Source organism: Rhineura floridana, chromosome 6 (assembly GCF_030035675.1).
Source record: "Rhineura floridana isolate rRhiFlo1 chromosome 6, rRhiFlo1.hap2, whole genome shotgun sequence".
In the NCBI taxonomy this organism is placed as follows: Eukaryota; Metazoa; Chordata; class Lepidosauria; order Squamata; family Rhineuridae; genus Rhineura; species Rhineura floridana.
The window spans coordinates 138,230,858-138,246,934 of record NC_084485.1 but is presented as its reverse complement, the minus strand read 5'-3'; the positions used below and the strand labels follow the sequence as shown (position 1 = coordinate 138,246,934).

At 40.1% G+C, this 16,077-nt stretch overlaps 1 pseudogene; it reads right to left on the bottom strand.

Moving 5' to 3' along the window:
- Window positions 1–16,077, bottom strand: part of LOC133386886 (arylacetamide deacetylase-like 4) — a 36,019-nt pseudogene that overhangs the window by 3,410 nt on the left and 16,532 nt on the right.

Sequence of the window (16,077 nt, the reverse complement as noted above, 5' to 3'; positions counted from 1 at the left end):
ATCAAGTCCAACAATGCACAATGCAGGAATCCAAATCAAAGCATTCCCGACAGATGGCTGTCCAGCTGCCTCTTGAATGCCTCCAGTGTTGGAGAGCCCACTACCTCTCTAGGTAATTGATTTCATTGTCATATGGCTCTGGAATGGCTGCATGGGAGTAAATCCCACTGAAATCAATAAACATGCAAATGATCAAACCTGTCCTCCTCCCCTCCCCCTCCTGCCTGCTCCCATCCCCCTTCTCCCCTCTGCCTTTCCTTCCTTCCCTCCTCCTCCTCACCTCCCCATCCCCTGTGGTCAGTTTCACCTATCCTAAGCATGATTGCAGGGGAGTAAATCCCATCTCATTTTTCTAATCTTAAATCATTTATTTATTTATTAAATTTATATCCCACCCTTCCCCCAAGTAGAAGTCCAGTTCTCCACATTTCTGCAGCAATTTGTGTAGGTTTTTTTTTAAAAAAACATCTTGTGAAAATTCTTTGGCATTTTAGTGTGAATTTCTCTTAATAAATACCTTATTGTATGCAGTTTGGGCTGATGTACACATTTTTGCAAGCAATTTCTCCCAATATAATGTATATTTGTATGTTATTTTCACCAATGTATTCATTTTGTTCACACTTTTCCCCAGTATATACATTTTTGTAAACATTGCTTGGTTGGAGAACTGCATCACAAAATTCAGATAAGGGCAAATTTCAAAGGATGGCTGTATTTTGGTTTTCACGTTGTTTCAGAAAGTGTGAATTTGATAAATTTGGCTTTAAATTTGAACTGAATTGAATTTCTCCCCCATCCCTAACTTACACTTCTCTATTTATACTTATCTGTTAATTTTGTATCCTGACTTTTCACCAAACGGTGCTCAAGGTGACTAATAGCAAAATACAAAGTAAAGTACAATATATCCTAAACATAAAAAGGCCTATAAAACACATCAATAACATCACTTATTCAGCATACACAATCACTGAATCACTTTCTCAAGCAAGATAGGAGCATATTCGGTCATTGGTTCCTGCGAAGACGAAAGTCTTAATATGATTAAAACCAGAGTTTGGAAAAGTTACTTTTTTTGAACTACAACTCCCATCAGCCCCAGCCAGCATGGCCACTGGATTGGGCTGATGGGAGTTGTAGTTCAAAAAAGTAACTTTTCCAAGCTCTGATTAAAACTCTTAAAGTCAAGTTGCTTCTCACTATAAAAGGTTCATGGAACAGCTTGAATGTTGATTTTACTTACTTTTAAAAAAATATTGTTATTGTTTAATGGTGGACAGAATTGATTTTTGTCAGGAGAAGGGGAACGTGAGTCTGAAATCAATGAACTATGTTTTTTCAATGAAAGTCCAAAATTTAGTGAATGTCAACATTCCCTGCTGATTACTTTCATCTTCTTCTGCTCAAAGTATTGGGACGCATGATCAGCAAGTATAGGTATGGCACGGCTATTTTCATTCATAGTAACAGGCATTCCTAATTGTTGGAGCAGCTCCTTTATTTTTTGGAGTAGGAATAGTTCTGGCCATAATCACATTCCATAGATGATACATTTTAAAATGACATGTTAAAATTACATGAAATGTCTTTCGCTTCCAAACATTGCACATCCTCCATGTAGGTACAGCAGTCTTCTTCCTAGCCCAATAGATGGACTTTTTGGCTGATAAATCCTTACTGGCAGATGTTCAGACTTTGAATCCCTGCTAGAGACCTCTGGATCCTTTGCTAATGGTAACAGCAAATCCATCACAAATCTGATGAACTGAATCTGGGTGCAGATCCTCAATTTCTCATAAATCTTCCCCTATTTTATGGTGAGATACACAAACAGCAGATCTGAAATTAGTACATGAAGTTTTAAATATCAACTTAAGTAGGCTTTCAATTCACTACACAACAGAAAGCAAAGCTTCTGTGTGCATAAAATTAGAGCCATTTGCAAATGGCCTCTCAAAATTCTACCCCCTCTCTGTGGGCAGAGAAGTTGGGGGGAGGGACCACACCACTGCATTTCTCCGGGGGAAGGTGAAATTCTCTAATAGTTTATCAGGGTGCAGCTCATGATTAGTAATGGAAGTAGAACTGCTTCCTTCCTTCCTGCTGCTGCTGCAGGTCACCACACACACACACACACACACACACACACACACACAGAGAGAGAGAGAGAGAGAGAGAGAGAGAGAGAGTGTTGGTGGCGAAATCTTTAAAGAAGTTTCTTCAGAGTGGCCTACTTTTTGTAGAGGGGGTGAGAAAAAGACAAATGTCAGCCATTTTCTCAGAAAACAAGTTTTGTTCCACACCTGATATCACCAGTGACACAACATATGGCATCAGGTGTGGGGCAGGTAAAGATGCAGCTGCAAAGGAACCAGAGCTTGGAAGTAATTCGTTGCAAGTAACTTTACTTGTAATTCATTACTTTTTTGAGGAATGCGTGGGTTATTTCTTTACATTTTGATTGTAATAGAACTAGGAGTAATTTCATTACTTTTGTGGAGTACTTTTGGGCATTACTTGGGGGGGAAGCAAGGGAAGTCTTCTGCTCTGATTTGTGGATGAAAATCATGTCTCAAACTGGGCTTCTGTGCAGCATCGCTGTTCCCTCATGCTCTGTGGGTGGGTAGGAGGCGATGAGGGAAGAGTGAGGTGGAGAGTGAGATGGGGTGGAATGGAGAAAACAATTGTTTTAAAAAATGGATGGTGGTGGTGAAGAATGGAGTGGAGGGAAAAAGGAGCCAGAGGGCAAGAACATGGATAAAGGAGTTCAAAAAAGTAACTTTTCCAAGCTCTGCTATGGTCTTATAATCAATTGCTCTCTTCCCAGCACTCACTGTGATGGCGCCTTCACCCTACTCTGTTCTTCCTTCTCAGAAATCTTACAGTGACACTCTGCTATCTCATCCAGGAGTTCTGGGTTTCTCCTGTTGGTCCTGTTCTTTTGGCTCCTGTTCAAGTTGCTGAACCAGCTCTACTGAACATATAGCAATTTGTTTTCCAGCAGTGGCTGCAGAGGAAAGTGTGGTGAAAACATATCATACAGAAAGTGGGACTGGACCAAGATGGAGGAGGTGTGAAAATTGGAGGGAGAAATATCAATAATTTAAGATATGCAGACGATACCATATTACTAGCAGAAACCAGTAATGATTTGAAACGAATGCTGTTGAAACTTAAAGAGGAGAGCACAAAAGCAGGATTACCGCTGAACGTCAAGAAGATTAAAGTAATGACAACAGAAGATTTATGTAACTTTAAAGTTGACAATGAGGACATTGAACTTGTCAAGGATTATCAGTTCACTAATAGGCAAAAGACCTTTCCCAGTCCAATCCATTTCCTGCGTTCCCTTGGCATAAGGAAAGGATACTACTCAACAAGGAAATTCTCCTGCTTGACTTTGGGCTGAACGAGATGTGACGCTATTCAAACAATTAGCAATTCTGTATGTGTATCTCTCCAGCACTGTGATTAGGCTAAGTGTGGTATGTGCCTGTGTGTATGTGCATGTATGTTTGTGAGAGTGTGCGATGTATGTCTCTGAGAGTGCTGTTTGCCTGCATGCGTATGAATGTGTATATTTGTGATCTGCATGAATGTGTATATTTGTGATCTGCATGTGTGGTATGTGATTTGTCCACAATCACTACTGACATGCAGCCCTTGGAGAATTGGCCAACCTTGAATCTGGACCTTGTGGCCATCACTGCCATGTAGTAGGCACAACTATGTGCTCTCAGCTGTGCTCATCTGCTTCACTATGAGACTTATGCTTCTTGCACTCAAGCCGTCGTCCTACTTGTTTAATCATCTGAAGCTCCTGAGTAAACCAGGGTACCATTCAGACTCCACAATGCCAGAGAGGACACTTGCGAGCAACCATGTAGATAGCCATCTCAGTCTCACAGTGAGACCAAAACATCAACAGGAGTGCCAGCCATGCCAACCAGAAACCCCCAAATGCATTCAGGAATCCCTGCCATTACCTACTGAGTTACAGACAGCAACAGTACTCTCCCTCTATATTCTTAGCTGAGGACATCCACAAACATGGCCAAACATGGCCAAACATTCTTTCACTCACTCTTCTGTTACAGTCCTGTGAAATTTTGGAGCTGTTCTCTGGAACCCTTTCAACTGGACAACATGAGCTTCAGTCCCCTGAACTGAGTGAGCAACTCAAAATGAGGCCTTACCTAGGGAGACCATAGCATCTGAAATCCATGCCAGATATTGAGGATTAATTCTGAGTGGGAGCTTAACTTGAGGGGTTCTTTTGAGCTGCAGTAAGCACCTAGGTCTCACTACACACATTTGGAACCCTTCATTACACTATGCAGACTACATACAGGGGAATCAATGTCATAATTCATAAGAGGCCTCTTTGACTGATTCATAAGCAGTTTCAGTGATAGCATGGCACACCTTAGAGACACCTGCAGGATGTACTAGAACTAGTTATACATTTCCCAAGTACAATGTATGAGGTCCATCTCATTCACATGAGGGGATCTATTGGCCAGAAATCAGTTTTTGTCACTCCTTAGCAGCTGGTTGGAAAACTGCAGGCATTTCAGGCCAGGCAATAGACAGCAGTGGCCAAAGCCAACAGTATAACAGCCAGTTCTATGTTCAATGTATGTTTCTGACTTTTTAAAAAAAGGTATTTTATTAGGATTATATATAAAATTACAATTATGTATGTGCAAAGATTTCAGTATCCATCTATATCTTTACATTCATTCATTCAAAATACTGTAAAGTCCAGAGTCACATATGTTGATAATCTGCGTATAATTTTACCCCAAAAGTTAAAAATATTTATAGCTTTCGTTGAATTGATTGCATCTTTATCTGCATTTTTAAATTCTAACTAGGGCTGAGCCAAAATGGCTGCCCCAATTGCCACCCTAATTGTTAGCAGTCCAAAAGCCACCAGGCCTAGTTCTATCGGAATTAATTTGGAAATTATGCCATATTCACACATTTTATTTTTCCATCTTTGTTGGTACTTGATTTTAACTCTCTCCCTCCCAAACTGAAATCAAGGCACGATAAGAGTGGCCATAACACTTTAAGAGTGCAGCTGTTTAGATAAGACTGCTTTCATAGTGCATAGGGTTAGCACATGTTCTCATAATGACCACAGTGCTATCAAATTCAACATATAAGTAATTGGCCATTTTACAGGAAAATCCAACACTGTCACATCTGACTTCAAAAGAGGAAACTTCCAAATATATTTATTTATTTATTTACAAGATTTCTTACTTGCACTTCATCACAACGTTCTGGGTGATTAGTATTGAAGGGATTGGTAAAGTGGGGGTTGGTAAAAAGGAATTTGACAGGGAAGATCAAAAGGGTCAAATCTCTCCAGAATGCCTGGGGGTTATTGAAAACTACAATACTAGAAGATCAAATGGAATTTATACTGCTGATCAGAAAATGTAAGACAAGGACTAAGAGGATGCCAAGGTGGCTAACCAGCAAAGTCAAGGAACCTATTGCAGTTTCTTTAAGAAAATGGAGGTATTTTCCAAATGAGGAGAACAAAAACAAACACAAACTTTGGCAAAATAAATGCAAACATAATAACAGATAAAAAAGAATGAGAGGAGCACATTGCAAAACCCATAAAGACTTAACAAAAAAAAAACCCTTTAAATACATTAGTAGCAGGAGACCAGCTAGGAAGGTAACTGGATGTTTGAATAAAAAGGAAGTCAAAAGTGAACTAAAGAAGGAAAAGAAGACAGCTGAGAAGTTGAATGAGATTTTTTTTGCATCTGTGTTCACAGTGGAAGATGTAGGTCAGACCTACAATTTCAGAATGATTTAACAATCAGTCTTGTTGCCCTGGGAACTCTAGCTTTGTGAGAGGAAGAGGAGTCTCCTAACAACTCTCATCCTTAATTAACTACAGTTCCCAGGATTCTTTGGTGGAAGCCATGACTGTTTAAAGTGGAATAATGGCGCTTTAAATGTAGGTTGGGGGTGTAGCCTTAATCCCATTTCCCCCCTCATAGTAAGGGGCTTGTAACCTTGGCTGCCTCTCCCCACCACCACCACCCAACTCACCCCACCCCATCCTACAACTAGTAGGTTTAGGCAAAGTATTTTTCCCTTGGCCCCTTCTTTCATGTCCTCCACATTTTTGTTACTCTCCCCCTACCTTTTCTCTACACTTCTCATTCATCAGCTTACTGCTAGATGCTGCTGAATAACATTTGGGCCCATGTGGCCTCTACGTGGGTCTGAGTTGTTCTGGCAAGCAAAAGATTCTTGGGGGGGAAATTGCTTGAGATGGTAGGGAAATCTCCCACATTGGTCTCTCTGGGCCTCACCATATTGTGCAAACATTATGACTCTATAATTTTGTTTTTAAAAGCACACGTGCGCGCACACACAGACACACCTTTCTGCCTGCCAGGCCCTGCCTCCAAGAGGTCTTCTGTATCTTTAATAGTTGTGCAGGTAGGGTTGCCATATTGCCCGGATAGCCGGGTTTTACCCGGATTCTATGCATGCCACCCGGTGCCCAGCTAGCCCCTTACGTGGCCCAGATTCCCAGCTTTAATTTAAAAAAAAAATAAGTTTCTAGGTGGTCCGGTTCTCGAGATATACATAAAAACGTCAGCCACCCCCTCGACTGTTAAATCTTTCTTTAAACAGTACTGTACTATAGCACTTTGTAGCTTTAATCCCGCCCGTTCAGCATTGCAGCCAATCAGGGATTGTGTTTCAGTTTTATTGACCTGAGGCAGTGTCTAGAAAACAAAATGGTGGTTTCACCCACCCACCTCCAGCTTATCTGAAAATCTCATAAATTGGGTAAGTATATACATTTCAGTTTTTTTTCCTCTTGTGTGCAGGAGTCAGAGCTTGGGCAGTGTTTTGAAAACCTTCCCAATACTTGCTTTTTGTAAAAGCAATGCTAATCCCATATGCCCAAAGTAAATCCCATTTAATTCAATAGGACTTACTTTGAGTAGACATGGTTATGAATGTGCTGAAAATCAATGGGACTTTGGAGTGAATGTAAAAAAGTATTATGTTTGTGTTCTAACTCTTTCTGTCTCCAGTCCTATTTTAAAGCAAGTAGGCAGGGCTTACTTAGGTATTACAGTTTTTATTCTGTAGGAAAGTAATACTGATTTTTTTTAAACTAATACTGATTTTTCTGCAATGACCAACTGGTTTGACAATAAACTATTATATGGGCTGTATGTATTTATACATCTGCAGTGTGTGCATGTGCGTGTATGGAGTCTTTCCAACACTCCTGTGAGGTAGGGTTGGAAACCAAGGCAGGTCACAACAAGAAATAAAGCCATTTAAAATCCAGTAACCATAAAACAAGTATAAACAGTTGCAAAACAGCGTAAAGTGGCATGATTCAGAATTTTGGGTTGTGTGAATGAAGTTGCTTATCACTTGAGGTTGCAGTTCTGTCCCTGTTTGAGTAAGCCCCACTGAATACGCTGGGACTTGCTTCTGAATAAATAAACTTAGGATTGCACTATAAATATCTTTACAGTTTGTGTAAATAATAAATATATTTGATAGTCATGCTTATATACATATTTCTTCATTTATCATATTTTTGGTTTTTGGTTAGGAATCCTGACTGGTTGTGAGATGCTTAGTTTTTTGCCTTACTCATAGGAATCTTGTTGTGGTTGGTATGGTATTACATTTAGGAAAGTGTTACTGCCTTCTGTGTTTTTTTTTCCTATTTGCATTTCACTTATCTTTAACCTCACTCCGTTACAGCCATAGAAGCAACAGCAGCATATGCAAGATAATTAACTCCCAGTAGTGATAACAGCAAGAATTTATAATTATTATTTCAATTAAAACAAGAGGCTTATCAATACTTTGAAGAGGACCAGATATTTATTTTCTTTCTGAGCCCAGGACTGGGTCTTTCAAGATGCCCGGTGTGTGTGGGGGAGCAGGAGAGTAGTCGATAAGACAGACATTCTGGCATTGGTAATCTAATTAGCAAGGTATGTGTGGGGTTGTTGCACACTTCCAGGCCCAGTTTCATTTTGAGTATGGAGGTGGAACCTGTGTAGATGTGGTTGAGAAATTTTGAGTTAAGCAAAGCTCTGCTTTTATAAAACCTAAGAAACATACAGATACTTTGAATGTCTGAGTGCCTGCACCAGTGGAATACTGGAGGAACTTGTAAAACTTGCTGCAACAGTATTTAGAACTGAGCATGTGGTGTGAAAGACTCCTTTTCCTAACATTTTGGCTTGTTTTTCTCTGAAATATATCGTATCTGTAATGGTTAACCATACTAAAAAATGTAAATAAGTTTATTTCGGTCAATGACCAGCAAAGGTAACCATATTGCTGCCCTGACTTATTTTATGTTTGTTGCTGTTTTGTGTTTTTATTATGTTTTTATATTGATTGTGTATTTTTATTGTTTTTATTATATTTGTAAGCTGTGCTGAGCTCTGTTTTTAACAGCAGAAGGGCAGGATATAAATTCTCTTAATCAATCAATAAATACTCCATAGTGTTGGAAACTAGAGTCTAGGCATTTAAGGCTGAAAATGTTGCTTTAAAAAAAAAGATTTCTCACATCTTTCCCCAGTTTTTGGTGGTAATTCCTAGGCACAAAAACAAAACAACTGGACAATCCAAATATTAATATGCAAATATTTGCATAACATGCAAATAATATGCAAATAATTTGCATAATATGCAAATTAACCTGCCCGGATTTGTGGAACTGGAATATGGCAACCCTATGTGCAGGGGGAAGGGAGAATTCCACCTTGTGGTTTTTCCTATTACAGTGTTGCAAGAACACCTGCACTTGGCTGACTTTCTCTTCTCCTAAAGATACAGGATCAGTCTCAGGCCCTGAGCCTGGCAACCCTACTGGCACAAGATGAAGATAAAAATGAGCCATTTTTTCTGACTATACTCCTCTATAAAACACTCTTCTAGCGAATAACATCCTGCATGGGCTGTGTCTTACAGTGACACTTTCAAATTTCAAGGGCAGAAGTAAGACCCTCAGCAAAGTTAAAAGGCTCACGTGTGACTACATCCAAGATAAATTGCAAAAACAGTGTATTTTAAGTATTTGTTGTGATTAACTTTTATTATTTCACAATAGCCACAATGAGCATATGTGAAACAGTTGTCTGTGGGCTGTTGGAATGTACTTGGTATGTAGGCCCATTTAATTGTATCGAACTATAGTCATTCAGGCACAAAATGCATATATTAACATAATCCTGTTTGCTAGCTGACAAGTAATCATAGTATTCCCATCCCTCCGTCCCCACCCATCTCATGGAAAGCATGCTTAATTGTGGGACTGAACTGCCCTCCTTCTCCCCTACAGCCTTCTGTGCACCCTCAAAAACAGCTCTGGAAGGTTGGGGGACCCTTTGGAACAGATGAGGGGGAGAGACAAGAGGAAGGGGAAACTGTTACGCAAGCCGAGTTCCGCACCTGGATCATTGCATACAACCCTAAGTATTTCAACAGGATGGACAGCTTATCTCTCATACTTGAAGCCTGCCCAAAGATGCCAACTCAGAAGCATTCAGTTTAAAATGCTGAATTTTAAGTTTGTCAGTCAAAATTGAATGGGTCTTCATTTATTCATTTTTTAAAATTTTTTGGCCATATAACTTAGTTCCCAGGATTCTTTGGAAGAAGCCATGACTGTTTAAAAACGGTATCATACTGCTTTAAATGTATAGCCCCCTCTCATTGCATTTAATAATAGTGAAAAGTACTTAACTTTTACTCAGTCAAAGCCTAAATAAGTGGGTTTATTTTTCATAGAGAACACAACTTATTTTTATAGTTTATTAAAGTTAATTTAAATTTATTTACTAAGCTTTTTGGTCTTTTATTGTCCTAACCTATTTAGACACTCTGCCCCTTCAGAGCTTCTTTGTCTACAAAATGTCTTGTGTGCCACATTAAAGCTGAAACAATAGTCTATGATGTGTAACCAATTATCCATCATATTTAGTTCATAAAACTAAAGCTGACAACTTGTGTCCCATCCAGGTGCCCAGCTTTCCTCAACGGGCCATTGCACTCATGGACTGGTTTTTATTTTATTTATTTGGAAACCACCACCCCCTCAGTGTTCCACTGTTGTTATGGCGACGTATTTCTGGTATAATGCACTTCTTTCTTCAGCATGGCCCTTTTCCCTGGCATGCACTTCTGTTACCATGGTGATGGTTGGGCATTCCTTTTGCCGTTCCTTTCAACAGTAGAGCACCTTCTGCTGTCATGAGCGACTGTGTGAGATGACAATAGATGCTGCGGGCTCTGAAAAAAATTAATAAAATCTTACAACCCGCTCCAGCCTGCCAGCTAATCAATCTACTAAACCAATACTGTGCTATGTGGTAGTGTGCATGTGTGCATACGTGCATCAGGGGGTGGGGAATAAGGATCAGACTCAAGATATCTAGCAGCAAGTAAGTGCTACGCTTGGTAAATGTTTGGCCATGGCCATGGCATGCTAGGAGACCACAGGCCTCTTCAGATTAGGGATGGGATAGGGAAACTCGAAATAGTTTCCATAAGGTGATCTTATGTATTTGCACATTCAGAAACAATACACGAACTGAACCCAAGCCATCTTTTAACATTTGCAGTTCTCCAAATTTTGCAAGGTAGTTCTCCAGCCAGGTGATGTGTGCAAAAATACACAGGGTTAAGCGTGCATAAAATTGCATATATTAGTGAAAATAACATTATAAATAAATGCATTATATTAGGGGAAATTGCACAACTAATATGTGTATGTTAGGCAAAACTGCATATAAACATGCATATATTAGAAGAAATTCACACTAAAATGCTGATGAATTTTCATGGGAACTTGTTTTATTTTTTTACAAACATTGTGAACTGAAATGTGGACATGCAGAAAACCAGACTTAAGAATGGAAAAAGGAGAAAAAGAGAAAAACTGAAATTATTATTGTTTATTAGATTTTACCTAAGGGTCTCCAGGCAACTTATAACATATTAAAAACATAAAAATAAATATATGATACATAAGAGCAGAATAAACAACTCCCATAACAGCCAGAGGAAACTTGGCAGCACACTAATAACATAACAGATTTGCCCGTCTGATAAGGTGCTGGCGAAAAGAGCAAAATGTTCCTTCTCTCCCATCCAGCAAGTTCCTTGCTCCATACAATGTGGAGAACAGATGTGGCTCTTATCGTGTGACTCAGCCTTAGTGGGATTGATGTAGCCAACTGGACTATCATTAAACTACTGTCTCTGAATGCATGCTCTTTTTCTGAGTTAAAATTGGAGGAACATTTTATTCTTGTACCCTCAAAAGGTTGACTTTTTGAGTGTGCAAGAATAAGAATGGAATGGTCATAGAGATGCTTACTCTCTCATACAGATAGGGGCAGCCAGTGGGGAGGAGTGAGGTACCCCCCTCTTTGGAGGTACATCAGTGTGGCTGATTGGAGGTGTGTGGTGGGAGATGACATCACTCCCTGCTGGCTGCCCCTGCACATGCGAGGACACACAGACACACAAACACATTAGTCAGATTCAGATTTGTTTATATGTATTTAGTCATCAGGACATCACAAAACAAAGGTTTAACAGTATGAAAGCAACACAAGATAACATCAGTACAAGTTACCTCATATGCAAATAACCTACACCATAAACCAACTTCAAATGCTAAATTTTCCTGGCAGATTACAATATGCCCCTTGAAAAAGGAAATATTGCTTTCCTTTTAAGAAAGGTTAAATAAAATGGGATGAAATAAAATGAATTTATGCAACTCTGAACCAAATGATCTAAAATCAGGCGTGGCGCCAGTGGGCAGACAGGTTGGGCACTAGCTGAGGGCCCCTGGCACTGAGAGGAGCCCCTGCTGTTGGGGCTGGACAGGTATAGCTCCTGCTCTGCGATCCATATTAGGATCAGGTTGCAGAGCATGCTGCTCATGACCAAATGTTGATGCAGATTATAGAGTGGCAGCCACCCTCCCAGGAACCCCTCCCCAGGCACCAGTGCAGACTACACAACTTCCTGAGGTGCTGCAACACCACAGCAGCATGCTACACACGCATGCTTCTCGTCACTCAAGATGGCGGGAGGGGTGTTAACATCTCCCCACAATCTTGGGCGATGGCCAGCATCAGCACTCTGCATGTGCATGCTTGCCATCACCCAAGATGGTGGCAGGGGCGTCAACATGCCCTCTACCAATTTGGGTGATGCCAGGGGTGTACACACAGCACACTAATCCGTGATCCAGCTAGCCTATTTAAGCTCCTGGCTGCGGCAGTAGTACCGTTGCCGAGGGCCCCTGCAGTCTGGTGCCCGAGGGCCCACTACAGACTGGTGCTGGCCCTGTGTAAAACCTAATGAATGAAAGCATAAAAGAAACTTAAAATTCTCAATCTCCCTGGCAAGACACAGCATAAGAAGATTCTTCTTTCATCAGCTGTATTCTCTGTAGATAGAAAATGTGCAGTCTTCGGAGTTGTATATGTAGCTTTTCCAGCCAGTGGATAAATTACAGGATCATGGATAGACCTCACCCCATCTCTCCCTAACATTTATCCCAGTATTGCTCTCTCAGTGTGTTATATAAAGGGCAATATGTAATGATATGCATCATTCCATTCACTTTCCTCTGCCTCTCAGCCCAATTAGCATCACTTGAGAGAGAGAGAGAGAGAGAGCGCAAGGTGTGTTGACATTACTGTTCCTTTGCCTTATTCCTCTCACTGCTTGCTAACTCAGAGAGGTCAGGTAAATAGGCGGCAACAGGAAGGGAGAGAAATGGCAGTGTCAGGAGTCTCTAGAGATTGGAAGTGGGCCTCGGCAGATGCCTGACAATGCCAACGGCTGGGGGTGCTCCCACCACTGCGATCAAAGACTTTAAATATTTCAACAACTAGTTGGAACTGGTTTCAACAACTAGTAAAGAAATTCTTCAGCCCACACTAAAGTAGGGATGGGAAAGGAATTCACTTTATTCTAATATAAAACTGGATTTCCCTACAATTCGCACCTTTGGTATCTATTACAGATTGACCTTGTATATCTGTGAACTTCTGTGACCTTTCCATCACAGTGTTTTTTTCAAAAAAGCATAGAATATAATGATGTTGCTATCTGTGCTCAGAGAGGGGAGTCTGTGAAGGTGGTGGAGGAGCAAACACAATAGTCCATGCACAAGTCCATGCACAAGGGAGATTCCATTCAGATGAGCAAGAGGCATTGTCAGAGTTCAAGGACATATTCCGGTCAGGCAAAAATCTTAAGGAAAGTGCAAAGCAAAGTTGGTAAGGCGTGGTGGTGGCCTGAAGAAATGGTGTATGACTATGGACAAGGTATAACATACTGTATTGTCTGGGGAGAGTTCCAAGGGCAAGAGAGAGAGGCCTGAAGGGCTGCATTTCGCACCTGCGCCTGAGGTTCTCCATCCCTACATAAACATTGGGAAACTAAGGTAGTTGGGGTGAACAAACACATACAGCAAAATTAAATCTGGGCATGCTTGAGGAAATGCTAGTAGAATCAGCCACTATTGCATACATAAATCTCACTGCAAAATAGATTGCCCCTTACCTTGCAACTTTGCTATTACTAAAATGACTTGGTTGCTCTTGAAATCAACATACAAGGTTCTTGATATTATATTGTTGAACCATTGTGTTTCAAATATAGAGAAGCTTTCTTTGATGCACAACTTTCTCTCAAGGAAATCTTAAAAACCAATTTGCAGCCTTGCCCCCCCCCCTTGAGCTGTCACTCTGCTAGAGGCACATGGGACACTGTGTTAAAGAAAGATGGCCACCCCGCACACGGGGCTCCCTAAAAGGAATAGCAATAAAACACTTTTTAAAAATGCATTTCACAGCTTATCCTTCGTGAGAATTGCTTCTTTCACCACGAACCTGCATGCTGCTAGGTGAAGCGGAGCAAGGGCAGTTTCCCTACAAGGCTTCCCTTTGTTGGACTAAAGGAGGGTTTTTTATAATAGGGAGAGTCCAGCTTGTTAGATGAACTTCACTGAAAGTGAAAATGGAGTTCTAATAAGGATGCCTGGCCTGTGACTTCTTTCAGAACGGAACAACAAATGTGCCCTTCTCTTGTTGAACACCATCTCGCTGTAAGCATCTGATGATATGTTACACACATCATCTTCTTTTAACACACCTGGTGAAACCCAAATGGGTTCTTTTTTTTTCTTTCCTGGTGCAAAACGGTAGCACATCACATGATTACACAGCAGCTGGGTTCAATGGGGGACCTGACACATCTGAAGGCTTTATCAGGAAAAATAGAAAGTCCTGGCATTGTCATCACAGGAAGAACTAAGCCCACGGCCGCACCATACATTTCAAGCACTATTATACCACTTTAAATAGTCATGGCTTCTCCCAAAGAATCCTGGGAACTGTAGTTTGTTAAGAGTGCTGCATGTTGTTAAGTGACCCATAGTCCCCTCATAGAGCTACAAGTCACAGAGTTCCTTGGGAAGAGGGTCTGCTTCTTAAACCACTCTGGGAATTGTGGTACCATACTCCTTTATATGTAAGGTGTGGACATGGCCCAGGAAGTGGCAACTGGCAGTCTTTGAGCCAGATCTGACTAGCATAACAAATGTATCCCCCACCCCCAACTAGTGACTGATGGACCATTCTATTTCCAGTCCATCTCAGTTTTGCATGTGTACATTTGTAAGTCTGTCCTGTCCTGTTTCTGCATTAATCTGCAAATCGTCATGAAAATTCATAATCAAGCAGGTATTTAAATATATATCACAAAATGGCATAATTACACATGTATTTTCTCTTTAATGTACAGCCATTTTTAATGCAATTTAGTACTTTTAAACTTTTTTTTTTTACTGTCATTGCAAATTGATCTGGGAATCAGGTCAAGTCACATCAGAACTGACAGCATCTGGATTTCTCTCAAGCATCCCTTTCCTTAGCAACCTGAGCAAATGTTAATAAAAGTATGATGCATTTTTTATTTTTCTATAAATGGTTTATTTTTCAATTCTAATATACATAAAGAAGCAAGAAAAATCCAGATCATCAGTGATATTTTAAAAATCATATGCAGTGATGCAGTTTCTTCTCCTAAACTCACCACTGTATAGATCTCAAATATGTATGTTTGTGCGCGCGCATGTGCGTGGCATGTGTATAACAAATTTATAGACTGCTTCACAGCATAAAGCCATTGAAGCAGTGTACAAGATAACAACAGAATAAAACACACAAACACAAGCTCTAAAAATAATAAAATCAATTCAACAAACTCTAAAAACAACAAAATGATTTCATCAGATATAAAATCTATAATTCCACAACTGGCTCGGTTATACCTCAGGGGAAGCCTTCCTAAACAAAAATGGCTTCAGTAGGTGCCTAAACATCATCATGCTAGACATTTGTCTGATTTTGGCTGGTAATTGTTTTCAGAGAGTAGGAGCTACAACACTAAAAGCCTGATTTCCAGTACAGGGAAAGTGCACCTCTGGGGCATATGGTACACTCAGCAGTGTGCCATCTGAGGAGTGCAGTTTCCAGAAAGGGATATAGTGAGTGAACCGGTCCCTTAGGGTTCCTTAAATATCATAAATGTATTTTCCTCCACACAACTGGTAAAAATGTATCAATATCATACAAAAATATAAATAATTAATAAAAATATAAATATAAATTCAATAACATATTTATAAATATTTAACTTCTTAGAGAAGCTGGGTTATATTTATTGATCATACTTAAAATCAGTTATAATCTATTTCAGTTACTGATATTTGGATCAGTAAGTCTTTGTTGATGTGATGTGATGCAATTTAGCCTCTAGTTCCATAGAAATCTGGTTTTCAAAGTTTCAAGAGATAAGGTATTCCATATTTTAATGTCATATCTCTGGGGTTTCTGGTAGATAATGTCTATTATTTACAATGGACTCTGCTATTCCTGAGCACATTTATTCTGTAAATGTCAAGCCTTACTGATAGGTGGCACACCAACTTAATTATAGAGGGGTGTTAGT